Genomic DNA, 25,651 nt, shown 5'->3' on the forward strand with positions numbered 1-25,651 from the left:
GGTCTCCAATTTCCTTTTTTTCTAACCTGAACCATTTCTTTTCATAACTGGACATCATCTCTCCCACATGTAAATTTAGCTTATTATGTTTGAGAAGGGGAAGGAAAGGGAAGCTGGATCCTTCACAATGAAATTTAAGAGAAAGATCGCAGATAGGTTTTGGTACAAGGGTTATTTCTAAGTTTTTGGAAGAAGTTCAATATGAACTCACTCACACTCTGACTCTGGAAGCAGTTGCCTGAAAACCCATTATCTTAGATAAACAAATGGTCTTAGGATTTCACTCATAGACAAAGAAGAGAAATGCAAATTGATGACAAAGAAACCAGAAAGGAAAGATCTGAAGCAGACAAAGATTGTGGGAATCTGCTGATGGATTTTGCCAGGTTACTACAGTTTCAGGCATAGGTAAAATGCTGTAGAGTTTGTTGCTCTTGTTACTGTTGTTGTTGTTTGTTTCTTTTCTTTTCTTTTCTTTTCTTTTTTTTTCTTTTCTTTTCTTTTCTTTTCTTTTCGTTTTCTCTTCTTTTCTTTTTTAAACCACTCAAGTTTTTGAGCTTTTTAAGTTGATTTGGCCAAGCTGTGATGACTCTATGTTTACACTGCCTCTCTAAATAGCAGGGAATGGTGTTTTCTGTATAGGGAGGGATAATAATTATTGCAGGTCATGTGATCTCTTTCACAACTATTCAGTTTTATGGAAGAGCAGGTGCAGAAAGGGCATGAATGAATGAGTGGAGCTGAATTCTAAGCTGAGTTGGTTGCAAGGTATGCTGTGGCTGGCTCATAAGCAGCCTGGAACCCAAGTACCTTCAGTTATGTCAATCTCTGCCTAAGCATCACTCATGTGTATTTCGATGAATGCATCAGCACGGTTTAAGCTTTCACATACAGAGAGCCAAATGTGATGGAGGTTGCAAAGGCTCATTCATACTCTCCAGGCAAAAGGAAAGCAGTGTGACTATGGGACTTAATGTTCTCTACCATGGAGGGAAGGGCTACAGTTTTTATAAAAAGAGACAGGAAGAGTAGACGGGGATTCCAGTTCTGTGTTCAAAGAGAATTAAGGGAATATTTGAAAAAGAAAACAAGGACAAAAATACGGTGACTGCTGAAATAAAGTTTCATTCTTGACAGCAAAAACTCTATGTACAAAGCAAGTGTTGAGATTATCAAATATCCACAATCTCCTTAAATACCTACACATCACAAATAATATCTCCCGTTTTATCCAAAATTTTCTTCAAGTATGTCAACACTCAAGACTTCATGTGCAATTTGCTTGATTTTCCTAGTTTTTTCCCTGTACTCCAAGCAGGAGCTCTTACGATTAAGACTGCCCTGTGGTGATCATGAGGGAAGAAGTGTCCCTGAATAGCTTCATCCCTCCAAACAACCTTTTCCACATTCTTAGTTTGGTCTTTACAAGATCCTGTTCATTGCAGTGGTACAATCCCTGAAGAGTAAGTAGTTGAAGGTGTGCATTCTACTCAATTTTAAAATCCTTTTTACAGTATATTTTGATTACCTTTTCTATATGCACAATACATTCATAAAAGCAAAAGCAACACCCTATCAAGGGCCTGGTCTTTGGAAAATATGCCAGAAGTGAACTATGGTTGGTCAGAGCTCTGCTGGGAGACATCCTGTCCAAAGGAGAACATGTTATAGACAAAGCCAAGGAGGGGATGCAAGCTCTATGAAATACAGTTTAGCCTGAATCACTGAGCAAAGGATGAGAGGAGTCTCAGAGTGCTCCAGTGTATGAGTGCACCAGAGATGGCATTCCTTGTTCCTGAGCAAAACTGCTTCTGCTGTGGATTAAAAATTGCTCACTCAGCCGTTGCTTTGTTTCCGTCTTTGTAGCGCTCTTGACACCATGCTGCAGAAGAGATAAATTAAAATGGTTTCTGCTTAATCCCCTCAGAGAGGTTTGATGTGCATGGGCTAGAGTATTTTAGTTGAGCAGGCTTAAAACATTATGCTTTTTAAAGCCTAATAGGTGTGCTGGTGTAATCAGTCCTAATATGTAACATTTGGGATATATGCACATGCCTCCCAGGTCCCATTTATGTAATAAGAGGAAGAAGCAACGACTCGTTGTTGGTCTGTATCAGACCATGAAGAAGAGATGCTTAACAATCAAAAAAAGGCACACTCTTTCTCAGCCAGAAAAGCTTCACAACTCTTGCCTGGGGGTAGAAAGGACAGAAAGTTTCTAAAGTCAAGTACTCAGGACACTCAAAGATTTGGACACAAAGCAAACTGTGGGGAAGAGTGGCTACAGCAGGCGCTGCCTGAAAACACAACCTTTTGCAAGCAATGACACCAAGTGTTTCAAGAACCTTCAAATTCTTTAGTTTTCTTGACTACTCTGAATTGAACTTCTTATCCTGAAATAATTATATAACTCTGCTTAGATATTTGTCACTTTCACATGATGACATCATCATTCTCATATAACATCTTTAAAAACTGAGAAAGAGGAAATCAATATAAGTCTAGTTAAATACTTACTTTGATTTCACCATTTTACCCACATTTCTGTGTTTGTGTGTGTGCGACTGTGCTCATGAACAAGTCTGTTAGTTAAGCTCAATACAGTTCACATGTTGTTGTGTGAAAGTTGCTTTATAGACAAAATAAAGAGCAAATGCAATATCCCAGCAATTACTTGCATGTCCTTCTATAGACATCTCACCCCATTTTCTACCAGTTTCCTTAAACTATGGCAGTCATTATCAGTTTCAAAACAAAAACAAGTCCTATAGTTTAATCTTTATATATCATATTACTGCTAACACATCCTGAAATTCACAAAAGTTGCTTAGGGTATGAAATCATGTTCCTTTGCTGAGCTTCTTAATTCTCTGTGGTTGTGGATCTTCTGACTTGCTTAAGTGTAGACCCAACAGAGGACTTTTAAATACCATGGGGCTTTCACCACATAAATTGGTTTTAACTAATTTGTGTATCCGTTTTTACCTTTGTGAAGAAACTTGCTTCTGTCTGTAGGGGGTAACAACACAATTACAGGGTCAGCTGCTTGTTGCAAGTTTCATTTGACAAGAAAGTGCTGACTTGTTCTTCAGAACACATGAGACATTTTTCATTCCAATTAGCTGAGGATCAATTTCCCAAGAAACCCGAATGATCCAGGTTATCCTTACATTCAGTAGGTTTTAAGATTATTACGGACAAGATTTTATTCATTTTATTTTACTCTCTTTTCCTTTCTTACTTGATGCTTGTTCTGTGTTCTCCTAGGAATGTAGGAATTCCTCACAGTGGATCACATGGCTCCAGCTACATATGTAGCAGAGGATGGACCAATCAGTCATCAATGGGAGGAGAGGTCCTTGGTGCTGTGAAGGCTCTATACCCCAGTGTGGGGGAATGCCTGGGCCAGGAAGTGGGAGTGGGTGGGTTGGTGAGGAGGAGAAGGGGGAAGGGATAAGGGTTTTCAGAGGGGAAACCAGGAAAGTGGATAACATTTGAAATGTAAATAAAGAAAATTTCTAATAAAAAAGCCAAACAAAAATAAAATCATTTTATTAGGTAAGCATTAAAAAACACACACACACACACACAAACAAATACAAAACTTTCTGTCATACAGTGGCATTGAATAATCTTTGATGGAATCTTTCACAACTCACATGTACATTTAATAAAATTTTATACCTTTTGGTCATTTTTTTCTGAAGGAATTGTTAATTTTTAGGTGTTTTTAATACATACTAGACACAACTTGGTTATGGATCAGATGTGCAATTTCACTTTCCAAACTCACTTTAGAGAGATTTTTCTTCCTAGAGAGATCCTTCCTTGAGCAGATGACATTGTTGAGATTTACCACATCAAATTTTCCTATTATGGAATAAATATTCTTTAGGTTTTATATTTAAGAGTCATTTGCCTTTAATAGACTGCAAATATTCTATTTGAGGCTTTATTCTAAAGGGTTTATTGATTTATGTTTGCATTTAAATTAGTGTCCATGTTTGAGTTGTGTGTATTTCTTATTAGGTGGCAGGATTATGCTGCTGAATCTCCAACAAACCCTTCCTCCCTCCCCCTTTCCCTCGCTCCCTCCTTCCCTTCCTCCCTCCCTCCCTCTCTCCCTCCTTGCCTTTCCCCTACCCCTTCATCCTTCTTCCTTCAGTTCTTCCTTCCTGGCTTATTTCCTTCAATCCTTCTTTCTGTTCCCTCCCCTGTCCTCCTTTCCCCTTCCTACCCATTCCTTATCTCCTTCCCCTTCTCTTCCTTCCTCTTCTCTTCCTTTTCATCTTTGCGCCCTTCCCTTCCCTGCTCTACCCCTTCCCTCCCATCATCTCTACTACTCACCTCACTCTCTTCCTTTTTTCCCTTTCCCTTTCCTTTAACTCTCTTCCTTCTCCTCTTCTTTCTTTTCCTTTCACTATTTCCCTCAATGCTTTCATTTTCTCACTTTCTTTCATTCCTTTCTATTCTCGTTCCTTCCTCATTCTGTTATTTTTCTTCTTAACTTTGGATGTCCATGGGATTCACCATTTATCTCTATGACTGTTAACTTCAGTATTAAATGTCACCTTGGTGAGGTCCACTCATTCAGAGAAATCTTCAGGCATGCATATGAGTGTTTTCTTGATTTGACTAATTGACACCAGGTGACCCCTCTTAATTGTGTGTGGTGCCTTTTTGGAGTGACCTAGAGATGAAGAAGTCTGAGGGAAAAGCTTTTGGATTCTTTGTCTGTTTCTCTTCCAGTATTAGAGGTTGAGTCCATCTATCCTGTTGTTGAGGCTCAAGGTATCAGAATCCACCTTCTCTATCCTTTTATGGTGAACAAAACTCAGTGGCACTCCAGAAACCCTTTGACCTTCAGTACTATATTGGCCCTACTTAAGTCTTTGAACTCATGGACTGTAAAGCTACCAGGTTCGAATTCTCTGAAGCATGCAAATAGCCATTGCTGGAGTGTACTACATAAAGAATATTGTATAAGCCAGTCTAATAACCCCTTTTTTAGTATAATAACCCTGTCTAATACATAGTTAAGAACTAGAAAATGAGCAAGAAGAGAAGGTTGAAGTGGAGAAAATAAATGAACGGAGAGGGAAAGAGAGAGAATATCTATTGTATCTGGGACAATAGGAAAACATATTTTCAGTTACCTTCAGGTTTGTTATTATAAAAATTTGATAAATATATACAATCTAATTCTCATAAAGGTTGAATAAATTCCTAAGTAAAATTGTATAATCTATATTAAGTCTAACACTATTATTAATTAGACTATTTTGTAGACTTTATAAGGCAGTCTAGAGTTCTTTGTATTTCACGTGTCAGTGATTGTCCTTGATATGTGTTTATATTTATTGTCTATAATGTATAGTATATTTATTTAGTAATAAATTACTGCTAGATTCCTCCAAACCCAATAAATCTTCAAATGCAAGAGTTATAATAAAGGGTAAAATTACTTCATTAAATACATTTAAAAATGATCTTAGATAAGGTGAATAAGTTCTCCAAAGTCATTTGGCTCGACTAAAATGAAGCAGAGCCCCAGAAACTCTTTTTCCCTCTACCCAGCTATGAACTGCTTCATCTCCATCCATTAGTCCTCATTTGTGCACTGCTCTCTCTATCAGCCTGGCTCAAATGGCTTCTTTCTTCATTCATATTCGCTGCTCCAAACCCATCACAGCCTCCTTTCCAGCCCTGCATCCATATGGCCATGCTCATCTGGGAGATGGCTGTCTGAAACTGGTGCCATTGAGCCATCCACATCCAGCCATGTGAGGAAGCCAGGAAATGACTTTTGGGCACTATTAACCAATGTTGGCTGGGTTTCAAGGACACAAGGTGATACACCCTCCATTCTGTTTGCAAGCTCTGGATCCAGTATCTGGCTTTCTGGAAACCATGATACCTTTGGTGGCTTAGTTTCTGTATTTTCTTCAAATGACAACATTGAAAGTAAGAATGCTGGGCTGGAGAAATGGTTCCCAATTAGGAAATTCATACATGAAAAATATTCTGAAAGTCAAACATAGGTGAAAACCTTGACTGAGCAGATTTAATGTAATCTGTAGAGAAGTCTGAGGACCTCCCTCAGGTCAAAGATGGGGCTATTTTCTTTTCTTTGCAATCTCTATGGAAGGTCTACTATTAGCAGAAATACATAGAGAACTCTTTTTGCCAAAAAGGAAAGTATTGAAAAGTCTAACAAAATTTTCATGCCATTGTTTTTAATCCTAATCTTTTTTGACAGCAAACTTCAGAGTCAAATGGCAACATCTATGAAAGGGTTAGAGCCTCCACAGACCCCTTGGCCAAGATAAATTTATTCACACATGGCAACAGTATTTGACTTTGCAGAAGCCTTTTTCTACACACTAACCAGAGGCTTGCAGGTATGATATTTTTTGATAAATCAATTATTGTGTGTATTGGAGAGGGGTGTGTGTGTGTGTGTGATAGAGACAGGCACACAGTCTGATAGGTTATTCCTCTGGAGTCTAATTCTTTTGAAAGAAAGGAACCCAGGTCTTTGATTGGGACATGGAGAGAAACAAAGAAAGGTCATACACTTAACCAACCCTGAGAGATCTTGTAGATGAAATTCTATGGAAAAGGGGCAGTCCTGAGCAGGGGAGGTGACAAGAATGTCAGGATGTCTAACAAGAAATAAGAAAATGGAGTTAAAGTGTTAAAGACATTCCAGACCGTTTTCTCACTTTAAATGTTGCCTAACTATAGCTAGTGCTGTGGTCCAGGCTGTAGCTCAGTGGAAGCACAGCTGGTCCCAAAAAGACTGGCATTCACTGTGTCAGCCAAGGGCCAAGGCTACCGCTATCAAAGACTGCTAGAAGGTACGGACAATAACCTGCTTTTCTTAGAACAGAAGTCAGCCAGCTTGAGACAGATGAGCAGGAAATGAGGCTGACTTCCTGATCCCTTTGGCCATTAGCTGATGCCCAGGGCAATGAAATTTGTTTGGCCTTTTAACATTTACCTGGCTATTTAACTACAAACAGTAATGAGAGCCTTAAAATGATCCTTCATGCTTTAGTGGATCAGGCTTTAATGTGTCCGATTGACCCGCAGCAGTGAATTGTTTCCCTGAACACATTCTCCACGGACAAATCTTTAGTAATAAACATACAGATCTCAGCCATCAATAGACAATGGCTCTAGTGTCCTCACAGGTATGCATAAATTAAATCTTTAAGTAAATGCAAGTCGGCAGAAGCTTGCATGGTATCTATTTTATCAAACATAGATTTTGGAGCTTCCGTTTCTGCGTGACGGGATCAGCAGAAGATGGGTCTTTTGGTTCATCAACATGCCTGTGCACTCCCCAAAGAGGAAATCCTTGCTCTTATTCTGCTGACTCATCTCAAAGCTTATGCCTACATATGGCCCTCAAATTGAGTGTTTTGTGCGGGATACAAATTCACAGCTGCCTTATGGCTCAGCTGATTGACTCATCCATGCTACAAACTAAATTGGCCACTGAAATACCTTCAAGTCACACAAAAATATGCATTCGTGGATTCTGATCAACACGGCTTTTACAGGTGAGGTGCATGGTGGGCATTTTTCCATGGAATTTAGGATGAGCTATAGATTAAATCTCCAGCAACTCTTCTAAATATTACTGGAAGATCAAGAAAGGCAAATGAATCTACTACTTCTTTCTTTGGTGGAGAACAAAAAGACCCTGGTTCCTGCCTTCCTATAGATGGAGCTATAATGCCCTGCAAAATCCAACAAAAGTATTATAATGGGTGGAATGGATTACTTATTAGCTTTAAAAGACTTTACGTTTGGTTGTGCTATTGCTTAAAAGATTCTTCAAGAATCTCCTGCTACTTCTTCCAGTTGCTGCTCTCTCATGTTTTCCATTTACTTTTCCATTTTATCATTCAATAAACATTGTTTGGCTTCCGAAGTTAAAGATAAAGGCAGAAAGTGTGTGTGTGTGTGTGTGTGTGTGTGTGTGTGTGTGTGTGTGTGTGTGTGTGTGTGCGTAAAAATGCAAGAAGGAAACTGGTGTTAAAATAGCAGTAATTAAATATAAATAGTAACAATAAGCTATGTACAAACTAATTAAGACATTCTAAAAATTTTCTTTTCTTTTTTCTTTTTTTCTTTTTTTGTTTTTTTTTGAGACAGGGTTTCTTTGTATAGCTCTGGCTGTCCTGGAACTCACTTTGTAGACCAGGCTGGCCTCGAACTCAGAAATCCTCCTGCTTCTGCCTCCTGAGTGCTGGGATTAAAGATGTGCACCACCACACCCGGCTTCCAAAACTTTTCTAAAACTCAACTTAAGCCCCACAGGAAAGGCTCAGAAAAACACATATACTTCAACTTGAAAATGATGTTCAGAAAGGGATTGGGACAATACAAGAACAAAAACCAGCTGAGAAGCAGAAAACCGTATTAAATGTTCATTCTTAGTAGCTGGAATACAGTTTTGTGTGAAAGGTGTAAGAACATTCAGTAAGTAGGTATGGAAGTAACAGAAGGCCAATTTAGAGCCTGGGATGTCAGATCAAGAGAGAGGAGTATAAGCATTGTGCAGAATCACATTCATAATCTAGGCAGATGATGTGGTTTCATGTGAACAGAGATAATTGAGAAGCCACTCCATGGATGCATGAAGAGTCAAAAAAGTTAGTACTAGTCAGATTGCAAAATGACAGCTTCCTAGATATGACATATAGTTTTAGAAGTTAAGAAAGAGTACAGTCTTCATTGTAGAGGAAAGTAAACTGGGGCAGTTGAAGGTGATTTGGAAGAGTCTCAGAGTTGTGGCTGGAGCAGGCTGAATTGGATAACTGTTACAGAAGATTCCAGACTGCTTCCCTCACAGTTGAGTAGGGATAAACAGGCACCGAATAGGCTCCTCCAGGACTTATGTGCTACATCAATTCCTCAACAACCACAAACACCAATTTGGGAATCATGACAAAGCTTCTAGCTAAAGGAGGGGCTCACAACTTGTGGGTCATGACCCCTTTGGGAATCAAATGATCCTTTCACAGAAGTCACCTAAGACCATCAGAAAACTTAGATTTTTACATTGCAATTCACAACAGTAGAAAATTACAGTTATGAAGTAGAAGCCAAAATACTTTTATGGTAGGGGTTATCATAACACGAGTAAGTATATGAAAGGACAAGAACATTAGGAAGTTTGAGAACTACTGCTCTGTACAGTTACACTCGAAGAATATCAATCTAAAGGAAAAATCATATCCTGAATACTGGAACAGTGAAAAATATAAGATCAGGTATCTTCAGACAAAGCAGATAGGAGGTTCTGGGTGACTATTCAGCTTAGTCAAAGACCGAAGTCAAATCAAGAACACATCTTGTTTTCTTCTTTGGAGCAGTTTACACTGCAAAGAGTCTTATACTCCTTTCCATCATCAGAGTACTCCCTCCAGCCTGCCTACTTTTGTCACTTTGTGGAATCTTCCTATCTGTTGCACGTGGAAAAAAAGAAGACATGTTACTCCTTGGCTGCAGGATAAGGGACTGAGCCTTGACCCCTCCCAATTCCCTTTGGCTTAGCTCCAGCAAGCTTCCAACACTGACTCAGCTTCTCTTTCCTACCTGCCTTTGCTCCGGGATGGGTTGCATTACCAGCCTTGAATCCATAGATAAAAAATACATACTCTGCTCTAGTCCTTTAGATTTTACCACACAAATGCTGGGCACAAACCCCCTGGCCTGGAAATGCATGCCCTTCCTTAAGAACTTGTCATCACTGTCTCTCCTTCAATCCTAAGCTTAATGGCTCATATCAGCTAGCCTCCGCTGCCCTTCCTGGCCATCTGAATGTGGCAGAGGCCACTGGTTCTAGCCTCCCCGAGATCTTATATGATTGCTGTGTGATTCTCATTCCAAGCCAGGCAGACAAGACAAAAAAAAAAATTCTTTTTGTTTGTCTGTCTTTTCTTCCTGGGACCCCCAAAAGTTCCACCTGTACCTTTGGACCAGGAACTGACTCCAGACATTCTTTATTGACAAAATCAAGAACCAATTAGGGAATCACATCTTAGTATCAGCAACTCAGCACTGCATCTCATGGTTCCGGTGTCCTAACAACATGATAGCAAATAAAGTATTTTGTCACACAGAGGAAACCAGTCAAACATGTGGGACCTTGTTCCTTGCCATTAGCTGAGTTCCTATCATTTGCAGTCAAAACCTCATCCAATTGCATCTCTCTGACGTCATGTTGGCTGCTCATCTGAATTTAAGCAAAGCCTTGTGGATCATTTTTGAGAGGAAAGGGACATGAATCCTGTTTTAAGAATGGGTTGAAAAATTATAAACAATGTGGAGCAGTTCCTACAATACTTGAAAAAAGATAATTATAGACTGTGCTACTTGTTTTTGTGTTTACTGCATTCTATTTTTTTATTGTTATTTGTGAAGGAGGATGACATGTTTATTGTAATCCTTCTGCTTCCCTGATTGCTAAAAGCTCATGTACCCTCTATTTACTGTGTATCTTGATTGCATGAAGGACCATATTAAATAAATGGCATACACTCTTTTCCTTTATGTAAATGCACAATGTCTAATTAGATGATATTGAGATTATAGGGTTCATCTCTTTCCCTTAACAGCACATGACTATACAATGAATTTGCTATAGCTTTAGTCTATGTCGAGAAGCACTCCTTAGTCATCTGAGAGAATGTGAAGGTTGCACCTGCCAGTCATATACTTTAGACCTCCTTAGAAGAATCACTACCTTCATACAACTCATGATTATAGCTTTCCTATTTAAACTAGGTAAATGAGAGGTATAAAATAGATAGATAAACAGATGAAAGATAAATAGATAGGTGATAGATATATTGATAATAGAGACATAAAAGGATACATAGTTGATAGATATGAATGGCAGATGGATAACAGACAAATGACATACAGAAAATGAGTGATAAATAGATGATGTAAGTAGATTTGTGGCAGATGATAGATTTTGATGATTACAAATATATGTATGATATGTAGATAGATACCTGATAGATAATATAGAGATAATTGGTAGATAGGTGATGAAAAATGATAAAAACATGCTTGAATGTTAGATAGTTGACAACTGAGAGAAACATGCGGGGTTTTATATTGGGCTGCTTTTGTACATGAGTGTATTTTGGTTTGAATCTTGCACATGAACCACATAATTCTGCATCATTATTGCATTACAAAAGTCAGAGACCAGAGGTTTATTTAGTGTCTAGGTCATTACTTTAGTTGGGATTAGGAATAAAGTGTTACATTTGGCTTTGTCATTAATTGACCTATGTCAAAAAGCAGCTTTAATATGTGAATTTAAAACTGCAATTCCAATACAAAGGCTACATTAATAAAACTTTTATGTTTGAATCAAAGAATATCAGTTATTAAGCTCTCATAAACAATGCATAAATCAAGCTCTCTCCTCACTCTCACTCACTCTGTCTTTCTAGAAGATGTAGAATAATAATCACATTATTATATTTTAAAATTCTATGGTTATGTTAAAAGAAATCAGTCCAATGGTCAAAATATGGGGCAACTTTGGTTTAATGCTTTAGTGGAATTCTCTAGAGGAGTTATAAACTACTAAAAGGACATAATTTTGTATCAGTAAGGAAAATTGCTCATTCAGTTTTGGAAGTCTGTGTAGGAAATCACAATAGTATACTATGAAATAAGGTAAAATACAAATAATAGCAGGAGTACATTAAATATATGCACAATAAATGCGTGGGAATCGAGAGTATCTGCTGGTTTACATATTTTGAAAAAGCCACACTGACTTTGTGTTCTGCTTGGTAAAAAATACTCTCTGGTTTTTTAATAAAATCTTTCCCAGGTGCAGTCACCTCAGATTGTAATGGACTTGCAGGATGCAGGAGCCAAGACTCTGTCTTCATATTTAAGTCTAGCCTCAAACTCACACTCTGAACTGTTCGTGATTCCTTTGAAATATGGCATTTCCATTCTACAACCAAGCTTGGAAATGTATATCCAGACAGATAGCTGCTTAAAGAGGCATTGACAAGAGTGGTTTGTAAATAAAAAAAATCCTCCATCATGGTTAATCTTGTAATATTCATTTTCTTTGATATTTTATACCTGAGAAAGAAGGAAGGAAAGACAAAGAATGTGGTTGTCCTTTGAGCTATGTTGACCATTTTCTTCCCTTCAGTACTAATTTATTTCAACTGAAAAGTTCCCAGCTGTGTTGACAAAGAAATAGTCTGAGAAAAAAGCCTTACATCTGCTCCTGTAGAGTGGTTCCCATCAAGCTACTGAGTCACAGCTGCCACAGCTGCCAAGTACTTGTTCTCCTGTGAACTTCAAGACTGGCTGTGCACAGGCTAATGTAGATGAAGGATTGTGGGGCAATGGGCTATGCACAAACAGCCTGGTCTCCAGTTGAGCTTAGGTCTTTTACCCAGGTGGGACCCGGTGGGTGGTAATTTCCACCTAAATGGGACAGAAGGCATTCGATCATATCTGCTGGACCCCTGGCTCCGTTCAAAGTTACCGCCCCCACAGCCCCCACAGTCCCCACAGGACAGGCGTGTGGTTATCAGTCACATAGACATTGTCCCAAGCTTCTGGCATTCTGACTAGACTCTGCCCTACAGTTACCTAGCAACAGCAAGATAGCCCACTATAAGAGGGGATGCTTGGCCCCACCTCTCTCTCTCTCAGCTTTTACCTCTCTTACTCTCTAGCCTTCCTTCTCTCTCTCTCTCTCCCCTCTTCTCTCCATGTGGCCATGGCCAGCCTCTCCCTCTCTCTTTCTATCTTCTCTCTTTCCCCCTTCCTTTCTACAATAAAGTTCTAAAACCATAGACTGTCTCTGATCATGGAGGCCCGCTATGCTTGAAGAATGGGATAGGCTTTCTCCTAATGAGCTGCATCTAACCTTCCGCCAGAAGGCCTTCCTACACTGCAGCCATGGACCTGACTAAGGACTCTTGCCTGTGTGGGAACCACCCAGCGCCCCCTCTCCCTTTGCCCTCTCTTCCCTTATCTCCGGGGCCAAGTGCCCACCCTGGGGCCCCTATTTTGTTCTCTGCTTCTCCGTATCCAGCTTGGGATGCAGGAGGCTGAGAACCTGGTACCTGGGGCTGCCCCTTGTCCACCACCCGCAATGTGTGGTCAGTGGCTTAACAGCCAGATGCCCACTTGGGGCCGCGTGGAAAGCATGCTCAGTCCTCCTGCATCTGCCTGCCCAGATCACTGGAACTCTGGAAGGGTCGTTGGCTCTATCCCACTCCCCTCTTTCCCACACACCCATGCCCTCCCCCCCCCCCCCCCGGCAAAGGACAACCTTGGGGGTTTCATAGGAAGAAGGGTCGCCTGCAGGCTTGAAGTGAGATCATCCTACATTGAGCATCCTCCTTTAGAATGGGTTCAGGGGAGGGTCAGACTACAACAATTTGGATAATGGTTTTTGTCTAAGAACCAGAACTGCTAGAAATGAAAGTCTTTCCTCTTTGAGAACATAAAATAATAATAAAAAAAAAACTTGTCAAAAAGATTTTTAATATCACTCCCTCTCATTGTGATGACCATGCTGTTCTTCACCATAATGCAAATGATCTGTTAATATGTTGTTACCTGTACTGGTACTCCTCAGGGAATTCAGTCCCTCCTACTTAACTTTAGTTTCTATATTCATCTATCTTTTAATGCTTTATGACATATGTCAAACAATTCTTAAATCCATTATTCTTTAATACATGATTAGATTCTGAAAACATGAAATGGAGAAATAGTGTGTAATGTGTCCCTCTGAATCTTAGAAGGTTTAGGGAAAGAGAGAGTAGATCTGAAACATAGGTTAGAAAGTACAGCAACATGATAGCACCTGTTTCATGTTTATAAAAGGAATACACAATGGTAACAGGAATGAGATAGGGAATGTTGATCTTTGCCACGGAGTGAGAGACAGAAACAGAGTTAGGGAAATCTTTTTATTAAAGGATGTTTGAGATATTTCTGAGAAGTAGGTAGAGGGTTGGTGGATCTTCTCTTAGTCTGATATAGAAAATAGGCAAAATGAAATGCCCATGTAGATATGATAATTCTTAAAGAGAGATGGAGATAGAGCTAAAGAATTGGCATGTCCTCAGTGGATATGTGGCCAGAGATAAAGCTGTGAGGTTGGAGAATATAAACCACTTAGATATTTTTGGGCTATATACCCAAAAATCTGTATATACTGGACAAAAAGAGAAGTTCTCATACTCGTTGTGTACTGGCTAGTTTTGTGTCAACTTGACACAGCTGAAATTATCACAGAGAAAGGAGCTTCAGTTGGGGAAATGCCTCCATGAGATCCATCTGTAAGGCATTTTCTCAATTAGTGATCAAGGGGGAAATTTCGACTCCTTGTGGGTGGGGCCATCTCTGGGTTGGTAGTCTTGGGTTCTATAAGAGAGCAGGCTGAGCAAGCCAGAGGAAGCAGGCCAGTAAAGAACATCCCTCCATGGCCTCTGCATCAGCTCCTGCCTTCTGACCTGCTTGAGTTCCAGTCCTGACTTCCTTTGGTGATGAATAGCAGTATGGAAGTGTAAGCTGAATAAACCCTTTCCTCCCCAATTTGCTTCTTGGTCATGATGTTTGTGCAGGAATAGAAACCGTGACTAAGACATCCTTGTAACAGTGGACCTGACTGATTAAATGTATTTCCAGAAACCTTGTTGGTTGCCACGTAGAGAACCATGTGCTGGGCAAGCACAAGTCTCCATTGTTTGAGTGTTTTGCTTGTTAATTTGTTTGGGGGTCTACTTTTTACCAATCTACTCAAAATGACTTTTAACATTCTATGGATTAGTAGAGTATATAAGGTTGACAAATATAGTTGTATGTTATTTTTGTTTTTTTTTATTTTTTGTGAAAGTTTTAAAATATATTTGAGGTTATAATTATAATTCTCATATATCCATACCCACTCTCTCTCAAATTTCTGGCTTTCTTTTTCAATTGATTGGCATTACACACACACACACACACACACACACACACACATTTGTATATACTTATATATTCCTTAATACATTGGGCTCAGTCCATATATTACTGGTATGCGTGTTCTCAGGATTGACTATTTGACTCTAGACAACCAATTGCTGTTCCTTGGGGAAAGCCACCCCTTCTGCTCCCAGCTTTCTTCAGTTGCCTATAATACATTGTGCAGGGATTTCTGCTGTCCATTTTGACATGCCCCCCCCCCCCCGACATTGTGCCTTTTCAACTAATGTGTACCCAGTCAAGCTAGTGAGACTATAGCTTATATGAGTATAGCTTTTGATACTACTGGGAGAAATAATCTCCTTGCAAAGCCCTGATCCTCTGGATCTTACATCTTCCACCCTGTCTTTCACAGTATTTTCTGAGAGTTTTATAGAGGTACCATTTGCACTGGGATCTACAAGACTACATTTTCATGGGTTGTGAGTTTTGGGTGGGAGCAGCTAAATTCTATTTCAAAGAGAATTTTCCTACAAAAGTGTCATCACATGCTTATTTATGACATCACATGTCACATGTTAGTGACAAATGTTCATAGATTGATTTTAGGACTTATAAGGTTTAATAACTTATTGGTTGTGGATTCCCCTCCAATATCAATGACTTCAGTAGCACTCAGTGGTAAGATGTATGTTTCAGAGTAACTAGTATGGAGTCTTTCGATTGTTCTAATACTCATAGAAAATGATTACTGATTGAGATAATGGACATATCAGTTATACTGACTTTCTCATAACAATTTAGAATTGTGTGTTGAAATACTATACTATATTTAATATGTATTATACAAAATTGCGTACAAAGCTGAAATAAATGAAAAACACAAAGGAAATTCATTAAGGTCATACAATTTCGTCATCAACAAAATTTAAAGTCTTTGAATAGCCAGTTCAGTCCATAGAATTTTTTTTTTTTTTGCATGTGGCCACAAGCTATGAAATAAATGAACGTTTGATATTGTAGTGAGATACTGTATGAAGTTATATTATTGGTAAGCTTTAAACAGACTCAGAGCTACCTGCTTCCACTTTCCTTGAGGTGGGTCTCACTGTATACGGGACTGCCAGGTATAAGCTAGTTGGGTCTCCAGGGGGCCTGTGACAATTACCTTATCTCTGCCAAATAGGATAAACCCTAGTGTCAAGTTCTACAACTTGTTATAAGAAAAAAAAAGATACTAATATAAATTAATGTCTGTTATTTGATTATTGTGGAAACAAAGTAGATAAGACAAATTGAAAATGAGCAAGTCAATTAACATGAGTAAATAATACATCTATTTAACACCCAAACGATATAGACTTTTAGGTAGTTCAAATTGGAGTTTATATTCTAAAGTGCACTTTCTAACTCATGCTTCCTAGAACAAAACAGTTTCACCTCTCTGCTCATATCAGAGAGTGGATAAGCTAAGGTGATAAGTTCATGGTCAAATCATAAGATTTCAATCAAAAATTTATTTTAAAAAATGAACAATTAAAAGTTCATATAGAAAATATAACATTTTCCATTTTTTCTCCCATTGTGAAAAAAAAAACAAAAACAAAACAAACAAACACTTTTAAGGCATCCTTGTGTAGAGCATAGCATGACCACAGAAGGTTTGATATTAAAAACTGCAAAGAGACGTTGCTAACAGGATGCTCACCATTTGGAGTCCTCAACAAAGGCAGCATGATTGTTCTTACCTCAGATTTTCAAAGAAGAAGAAAAAACATGGATGATAGAGAAGTGTGAAATCCAGATAGTAACACAAAAAGACAAATATCTGAAAGTCCTAGTTCATTTGTGGGCCTTGTCACCTGTCACCGTTAGTAATATCATCATTAAAATCCTATTAGTATCCAAATAAAACATCTAGAAGTAACACAACTGAAAAAGGCCCATAATATGTGCAAAATTCTTAGTAACGTGTTAGAAAAATATGGCACTTGGTGCAAGGAATTAGAGTTTGCACTTTGAAATCTTGCTGTAAAAATATCTAAATTTACAATAGTTCCCTCAGGTTACCTATCATGAAGGAGGCTGTGGGCTTGCCGGCTAGCTAAAATAAAATGGAGAAGCATTAAACAGGAAGGCAAATAATTGATGATTACTTGGTGATGACTGTGGTGATGACGATGATGTTAAAATGGATAAAGAATTTATGTTAAAGGGGGAAAAGTGGGTAAATAATTTACGTTAAAGGGGAAAAAGAGGAGTTTAGCAACTTAGCCCCTACAATAGTCATCTAAAATCCTTCCAAGTAATTACTAGTAAGAAAAACTTTCTAAATATATAGTAATAAGTTCGTAGAAGTGATTTTGAATGTATCACTGCAGAAAGACAGGAACACACACACACACACACAAATGGGAGTGGGAGCATACAGAGAAATAGAGACAGAACAAAGACAGATACACACACAAAGTGTGTGTGTGTGTGTGTGTGTGTGTGTGTGTGTGTGTGTGTGTGAGAGAGAGAGAGAGAGAGAGAGACAGAGACAGAGACAGAGACAGAGACAGAGATTCTGAGACATACAGAGGTAGAAGTAGATAGAAACAGAAATAGACAAAGGGAGAAAGGAGAAGCAAGTGATAGTAGAGACTCATTCAAATTTTTACCATAACAATGTCTTGAAGAAATTGTGAGAAAAATGTGAAGACATTAAAGAAGGAAAGTTCCAAGCTGATGAGAAATAGAAACTAAGGAAAGACATTAATTACTGTATAATGCACAGCATATTTTAATATTGATGATAACTGCTACTATATTCCAAGAATAAAAGCACAGTTCCCTTGCATTTTAACCCAGAACCTGCCCAGCTTACTTCATTCCTTATAAGTTTCTACCCCCAACACTTATTTTGAAGTCACAGCTTCAGTTGTAAAGACAAAGTCAAGCAAGGGTCTTTGCAGTCTCCTTGAAGTTTGTGCACAGTGTGTGCTTGCCTTGCTCAGAAAGCCTGACTGCACAGCAGTTCGCAGCTGCGCTGGTCTGAGCACCTCTGAGATCTGCACCTTCAAACACATTCATCCAATGATTCCCATTTTATCTTTTTTTAAATAAAGGTTTTTAGAATCGTAAAAAACAAATACATCATGGGTTTGGGGATTGTTTCCTTCATTTTCCTTTTGGCTGGCTCACGCTGTGATAGTAGAATCATTCTTTATCCAAAGCGCCGGCACGCTGGTGCCATCAAACAGTGATGATTTTTGCCTTATTGCATTTAGCAGCACTTCGGCGTTATGGCTGCATACATCCTCGGGGAACAGAAGGGGACTGAAAAAATAGAACCAAACAAAATAAAGACAGAAAGAAATAATCATCAGAGAACATCCTCAGGGAACACAGAAAAGCTAAGCCAAAAAAACAAGGCTTAAGCTGTCCTGAAACCGGTGTGAACCTGTTATGGGGAAAATATGTGTTTGATAGAATTTAAATTATTTAGGACCTTGGAAAGGGGTTGTGTTCATCTTCTACTTTCACACAAAAACCGTCTGCAAATTATTTTATTTATCTCTTTGTCTTATTATGTACTGTTGTGCCTTTAAATCTTACTTGCCTTCTTCAACTTAAATCCAGGTAACTAAAGTTGCTCCTGCTTGCCTTTCTTATTTATCTTGCTCCATATTACTTTATTCTAAGTATCAGAAGGACATAAAAAGATATTGCAGAGTCCCACAAAACAAGGGCAGTCATTACATTTTTATACTGAGTTCATCTTTGCAATACCAAGGAACATTGGATCATGCTTTTTCTGGCTCTTCATTTTGTTGAGACACCAAAAAAGATGGGTATAATTTAAGGATTTGTTTCTTTTAAGTAACAGAATGAACAAAATGACCTTCACTTTTCCAATTAGATTATTCTGAAAAGGAACAAAGGCATGGTTGTAAGAAGAGAAAGGAAAGGGGGAGAGGAATGTTTCATCACACAGACCAATATGAGTTATCTCACCAAGAGGAAACAAATGGTTATTTTATGTCTACACTGGGCATTTGGCCTTTTGTACTTCTTCTGGTTAAAATATAGAGACATGTTTATGATGCAGAAATGACTGGATTCAAGTCATCTCTTTTTTCATATTGAAATTTCTGTTCTTTTTATCATAATTTTTAATAAAATACATTCTGGACATAGTTTCCTCTTTTTTCATCTCTTCCAGGATGCTCCCAACCTCCCCAGGCATCTAACTTTCATGCCATTTTAATAGATAGAATAGCAGAGGTGCCCATTCAACAAATGGGACAAACTGAGTATTTTCTCTTGAGTTATTAAGAAAAATATGTGAAATAGTTATTATTCTCTCTTACTTGCCTTCTCTTTTGCAAGGAGCAGGCATAGCTCTACCTGTTTCCATTACTTTTGTCAAAAGGGAAGGGCCATACTCCCAAACTATGAGACTAAAATGTGTAGCAATATTTCTTAGTAGAGAGTTCAAGCCAACTGTAAATTGCCACAATAGCTGTAACTTATTATTGTGAATCTAAGTGTTGTGGTCTGCTGAAAATACGGAGTTAGAAACCAAACAGAAATAAATCTCTTCCCATCAAAGAGAGCTAAATATTGAGACACCCATTGGAGAAATTGGTTTTAGTTTTCCGTTTTATTTATGTCTACCACAATAGAATATGTCTCAGCAGAACAAATATATACTTGTGGTCTATTTCTATTTATTAGTTGGTTACTTTAAAATGATTTAGCCCTCTTAAAAGATTACAATGTATTATAAGATAGCTAACAATGAAATTCAAAATATGCAACTAAACAATTTGACCAAGAATAATGCAAAGTCTTAGACTAAAATGATGAGGAAGTTCATCAGTATAATGGGGTTTTTTCAAGATAATGTTTCTTGGTTTGTTAGACTTATACACCAAGCAGCAAATGAGCTGTCCACAGCATCTCTACAAATGAGTTATAAGAAGAGACCTTAATACAGGGATCCTGATTTTATGTTCCAATAGCTAACCTCGTTGGTAGATTGCTAGCTGCAATTTGTGAAACTATTTGATAAAAGATGTGATTTACCTCAACATTTCAGGCTTAACTCTGAAACATTCAAGCGTGGGGCTCAGTCTCTAAGATGCCTCAGTGTTTAAGAGATCTTGTTTGTCTTGCAGAAGACTCAGTTTGAGTTTGATTTGCCTGCATCCTCATCAGGTGGCTTAAAACTGCCAGTAACTCCAGTTCAAAGGTGTTCAATATCCTCTTCTGGCCTTAGTGTATCCCTGTAATACACACACACACACACACACACACACACACACACACACACATATATATATATATATATATATATATATATATATATACATATATATATATATATATATATATAATAAATTCTCAAAAAGTAATAAAATATTGAAAGAAAGGTGTTGCTTCTAAGGCAGGAAACATTTTACTTCACATTAAAGTGATCAGTAAATAAAACTAAATATTTTAACAATAAGCTTCTTGGAATCTCTTATTTAAAGGATTTTTTTATAAAATGTCTAAAATGTTATGTTTGTGTAGCAACTGAATCAAAAGTTATTAATAGCTAGTCTTTATGATTACCCTATAGATTCAATGATTAATAGGTCTGTTGTTTGATACAATACACAAGCTGGCTCTGTCAGCTTTACAGATGATCAAATAGAGGAACATGGAAAAACATATATGCATTATGTTATATCTTCTATCCCTTAATATTTCTATTCTTTTAGTGTATCTTGTCCATTAAAGATATTTAAAGTGTTAAAGATATTTACTATAGACAATGGTAGCCTCTAAATATTTAAAATTTCTGTAAAATTGTTGTCTGGGGCTAATAATTATGAAAACACTTTGCTACATATAGATCTTGTTCAACTCCAAGGGATGATATTTTGGTTTTATTAGTCTATCATTAGTCAGTGGCTATTGTAGCAAATTATCACATCATGAGAGTTGAGTCATTATACCTAAGTCTTGATTCAGTTGCTATACCACACGACTCTGAAGCTATCACTGGGCTAAAATAACTGTCAGTGGGGCTTTACTCCTCTGGAGAGCCTAGAGTAGAATCCACTCACATCCCTTTACTCCTCTGGGGATTTCCTCCATTCCTAGGTTGGTGAATCCCTTTCTCTCTCCAGAGCAGCAAAGGTTACTCGATGCTCATGCTGCATTTTCATTTTTAAGACTGGCTGTGATATAATTTAGTATTTCTACATTTGCAAGATGATTATCTCAACTTGATGAAGATAATTGAATTTAATTCTATCTTCCTTTGATTGTTTATTCTGTGTAATATTTTTAAAAGGACAAGGCCTATTGAGCATAGAACAGTTACAATCTAGGAAGAATGTTATTCTGCCTAATCATGTAGCCTTATATAGGATGTATGTGGTCTGAGATGTCCCTACCCTCTTGAGAAACAATACACTGAGGAAACTGAAGGGGTCTAGATGACATAGCACAACCATGAGTCATGAGAAATGTGGTAAAGAAACCTGAAAAAAATCCAGAAGGTCACTGTATTCTATGATATGCTAATGTTATAGAGAATTACCACATTAATCATTGCAAAGGGTGAGGGTTAAGACCAAGGGAGGTTGAACTAAAAAGAATTGCTATCACTTAGATCTTTCTAAAATTACTGTTGTTAGAAGACAAGACGTTTTAATCCCTGGCTTCTCCATATTGCATAGCTTATATGTTCTGTAATCATGGAAACGGTGCTACCCACTCTCCATGAGTAGATATAGCACAGGCGCAAAAGTGCACATCTGATCAATTAGTGAAGGTAGGTGGATTACCAATAATGTTAAAACCGACTCAGTAGTGAATATGTAACCTAAAGTACATGAACACATGTCTTGTGTATTGTTATAACACGTATAAGAATATTATTAAAAAACACAAAAATATGTTGAGCTCAAATATGGCAATTAATGTATAGTTAGAATGCCTAAGTATTAAGGATATTCATATACTTTGACTAACTGGGCCAGGGCCCGGGTACAAAGGCCAGGTTCAGATCTTGAATTGGGTTAATAACAATGTTAATTCACCAAGATGACAGTGTGTTCAACTGTAAACCCAGTCCTAACAAAAGACTAAGAATCCAGGGTTAGAACATACTATCAACTTCCCCATATGTCTGTGCCTTAACTCCTAAACTGTGACCACATTAACTATGTGGCCAGAGGATAACTCACATGTGTGATTCAGGTCATAATCTGAGATGAAGAAATTGTCTCAAATCAACTGGCAGACTCAATCCAATCATATAATTTCTTACAAGAAGAAAACTTTCTTCTGCTACAGTCAAAGCAATTAATAAAAATACAAACATGACTCCCATGGCTAAGAATTTGACTCTGTATTTTTGCCTTTGAAGTTAAATTAAATAGATCACAAGTTAAGGAATGGGAAAACCTCTACATGATGGGCATGTTCCATGTTTGGAAATAGCAAAGATAGGAGACTTCAGTCTAAAATTCTAAGGAGTTGGGCACCACCCACTAGTTGAATAAGGAAGAAATATTGATGTTCTGCAGTATTTAGAAAGGAAGATACCATTGCCAACTCTTTGATGTTAACTTGGTTTGAGACCTATACTAGACTTTTGACAAGATGAACTGAGAGATATTAAATTTGCATTTTTATAAAACCCTAAATATATAATGTGGCAGCTGAACATGACTAATTCAGGCCTCTAATAAGTGGTATATATCATTATTGTCATGGTTTAAAGTGACAGCCAATTTGTTTATATCCATGACTTGCAGCTACTTTCTTCTGGGGTTACTTGAACTTCTGATTCATAAATGTTGTCATTTTTCAAGGTCCCCTAAGCAATGTATCTTCTTTCAGGTGTATGTTATGTTTCAAAGCAATATTATTCACCCTAAAAAACAAAACAAAACAAAACAACAACAACAAATCCCCCCATTATTCTGTCATGGTATCTGTGTATAAGCAGGTCATAGTATTAGAAATTTGAATACTGAGATATTTTGTATGTGGAAACATGAAAGGAAGTCTGCACATCTCTCATTGTTCTCAGTGAAGGCACCTGGGCAGCTGCAGAGTCAGATTTCATTCTCCCATTGCTGCCACCTTCAGTCACTGACCCACACTTACCAGTTCAGGGACTCCTGAAGTAGAAACCTGGAATTAATTGCACCAATTTTCTGGGTCTAAGTGATGTCTGTCTTGGTGACCCAGGGTTGTAGAATGAAGAGTTACCTGCCAGGATCCAAGCAGTAATCTCTCTGGAGCCCCTGTTGGTCCAAAGAAATAGAGCCCAAGAAGCTTCTACTGATGCTTAGGTTTTGTTTTAATCAAGATATGTTTTTCTTTTTGCTTTTATTGCAGTCAAGACTTCTGTATTATGAAACCGAAGATAAAGATATAATCACAGCTCAGCTACACTTGTTAATGAGCTACCTTGGACTAGAAATGATATCAGCGGCATTGCTATTAACAAGTTAAATAACACCACGTGCATTACTTACAACACAGTGTTCTTGAAGGTAGAGGATGCTAAATTGGGAGGAAAGGTCAACCCTGAAAAACAATCCTATGGTAGGGAAAGAATTAGCTCACTTAAATACTTGGCCTAACAGATAGAAAATTCAGTGCAGATAAATGCAGAATAATGAGTCTTGCAGGATGTAATAAAGGGCATAATATGTGCTTAATGGCAAGGTACTTCAGCATATTGACCTGGAGAGAGATAGGAGTTATTTTTAATAAAATTCTATATCGAAGATTATTCAGCTCCATTATCATTGGGAAAAATGCTGTGTGTTTTGTTAGAACTTACCTGAAGGAGCACATCTATTCTAATCGCTGCACATTCTCCAGGAAGCACACTAAGAATGAGCCTTAAAGGGGCAATTTGTAAGACACTCTAAATGAAAGCACTTATCAGATATATAAGTTTGGAAGCAATTATTGGGAAAACTGACCACTTTCTCTCTGGTAAGTCAGATGTGTTACGAAACCGTGGAACAAAGGGGTGTCAGGACTCCGAGAGCAAACAGGCTGTACCTCCACGGAGTAGGCACTGCTCGTTAACTCTAGCTCCCGTTCTTCAGCATCCACTTTTATCAATGGTCTGACAATTCCATTAACTTCTCTGGCAATTACAAATCCTGGCTAGCAAATAGCAGGCAGGTAGTTCTCTCTGACAGTTCTGCTTGTTGGCAGCCAATTTACATCATGAGGATCTGGCAAGTTGGAACATTAGGGTTCAGCTGCTCCCAAATGAGAACTTCAGGTGATAAGGCTGCTTTTAGAGCTTTTGTCTTACTGGTGTCCTACTGAGACTCGATTCCTCTGCAGGTTACTGGGAAATTACAACATTAGAGAGCTTGGCTGACTATTATCAATCAAGATAAAAGATAAGCAGTAGGTCTTGAAAGTAAGGGTGGGCACAGTGATCTGAAATGTCCTCCACAGACAGTCAGACGAACTCCTATCCAGAGAGATACTCCCTATATAATCGAGGAAACATATCACTAATTGAAAAACTGATACTACAATATGTGAAGGTACTTAGTGCTTGGTGTGAAAAGTCACTTGTGTGAGTTTTACTCACACACATGAAAGACCACTTCTGTGTCTATCTGGCTTGCTACATTTCTCTTGCTAGGAAACTGGTGAGAATTAGTAATTAAATTATTACCACTAGTAAGCAAATGAACAAGGTTGAATTACCTGGAAATGTGTAGAGATAATTTCTAAACCTGGATTTTGTGACTCCCTATTTGAACTGCCATTGGAGGTTGGGGCTAGATGATGCTTTTTCTATCTTCCTGGGATTAGAGAATGTGTTGTACATCCTTTGATTTTTCTTGTACCAAGAGCCAACACTAGATACCTTTCTGGCACCTAGTTGTTTCAAAGAAAAATACAGTCGGGCCCTCAAGTCACAGAAATACCCTAGGTGAGTACCATTAATATTGGACCTCACCACCTGTTCTTTTAAAAAGCTAACTTCCACACCTATAAAATGCAGACATTGAAGTTGCCCCTTACCAAGCTACAATCATTTATATAAAGATAGCTTAGAACTTGAAAATAGAACCACCAGACACTAAAATAAAGGATAGAGATTTAGAGTAAGCATCAACAATGCCCTTGGAATCACAAGATTTTAGTGTGAAATTTGAAGCTTCAGTTCAGGTAAAAGGGAGAACAGAAACATAATAAGCGTATGCTTTCTGGGGACAAATGCATTCTGTGAAAGTCACAGGCACGCCATCTGTGAAGTCACATGGACTACTACTACCTAGGGAAGGAAAAGGAAGCGATATTTTCTTCACAGAGGGCAAGTCATTCTCTCTCACAGCTGAAATCTGGTTTGTTTGTGTATTTATATCAAAATATTTTTGTAATTTTGTCGTTTTGATTGATATATACCTGAAGTAATTTTGAGTCAAGCTGGAAGTTCTGAACTCATTGACCAATGGGTCATAGCTCTGTGCAGTGACACTCTGCCATTAAACAGAAGCTGACATAAGGAGGGATCATTTTGATTTTTACGGGCTCAAAAATTGTGCAGTTTTTTACAGTTTTTTTCTGGGGGTAGATGCTGAGACACCATGTTCTATCATAACATTTTCCTAATTTCAAT

The 25,651-nt window shown here is 38.0% G+C and overlaps 2 long non-coding RNA genes across 2 annotated transcripts in view; both read left to right on the forward strand.

Annotated features, from left to right (window-relative positions):
* 4930474G06Rik (RIKEN cDNA 4930474G06 gene) overlaps positions 1-25,651 on the forward strand; it is a 438,013-nt gene that overhangs the window by 296,427 nt on the left and 115,935 nt on the right. The window contains exon 3 of the long non-coding RNA NR_045398.1: positions 6,260-6,401. This is a non-coding gene — a long non-coding RNA (RIKEN cDNA 4930474G06 gene). The remainder of the gene's footprint in view (positions 1-6,259; positions 6,402-25,651) is intronic.
* Positions 15,626-25,651, forward strand: part of Gm33948 (predicted gene, 33948) — a 65,771-nt gene continuing 55,745 nt past the window's right edge. Inside the window, exons 1-2 of the long non-coding RNA NR_155537.1 lie at positions 15,626-15,675; positions 23,386-23,543. This is a non-coding gene — a long non-coding RNA (predicted gene, 33948). The remainder of the gene's footprint in view (positions 15,676-23,385; positions 23,544-25,651) is intronic.

This window comes from Mus musculus, chromosome 18 (assembly GCF_000001635.26).
Source record: "Mus musculus strain C57BL/6J chromosome 18, GRCm38.p6 C57BL/6J".
In the NCBI taxonomy this organism is placed as follows: domain Eukaryota; kingdom Metazoa; phylum Chordata; class Mammalia; order Rodentia; family Muridae; genus Mus; species Mus musculus.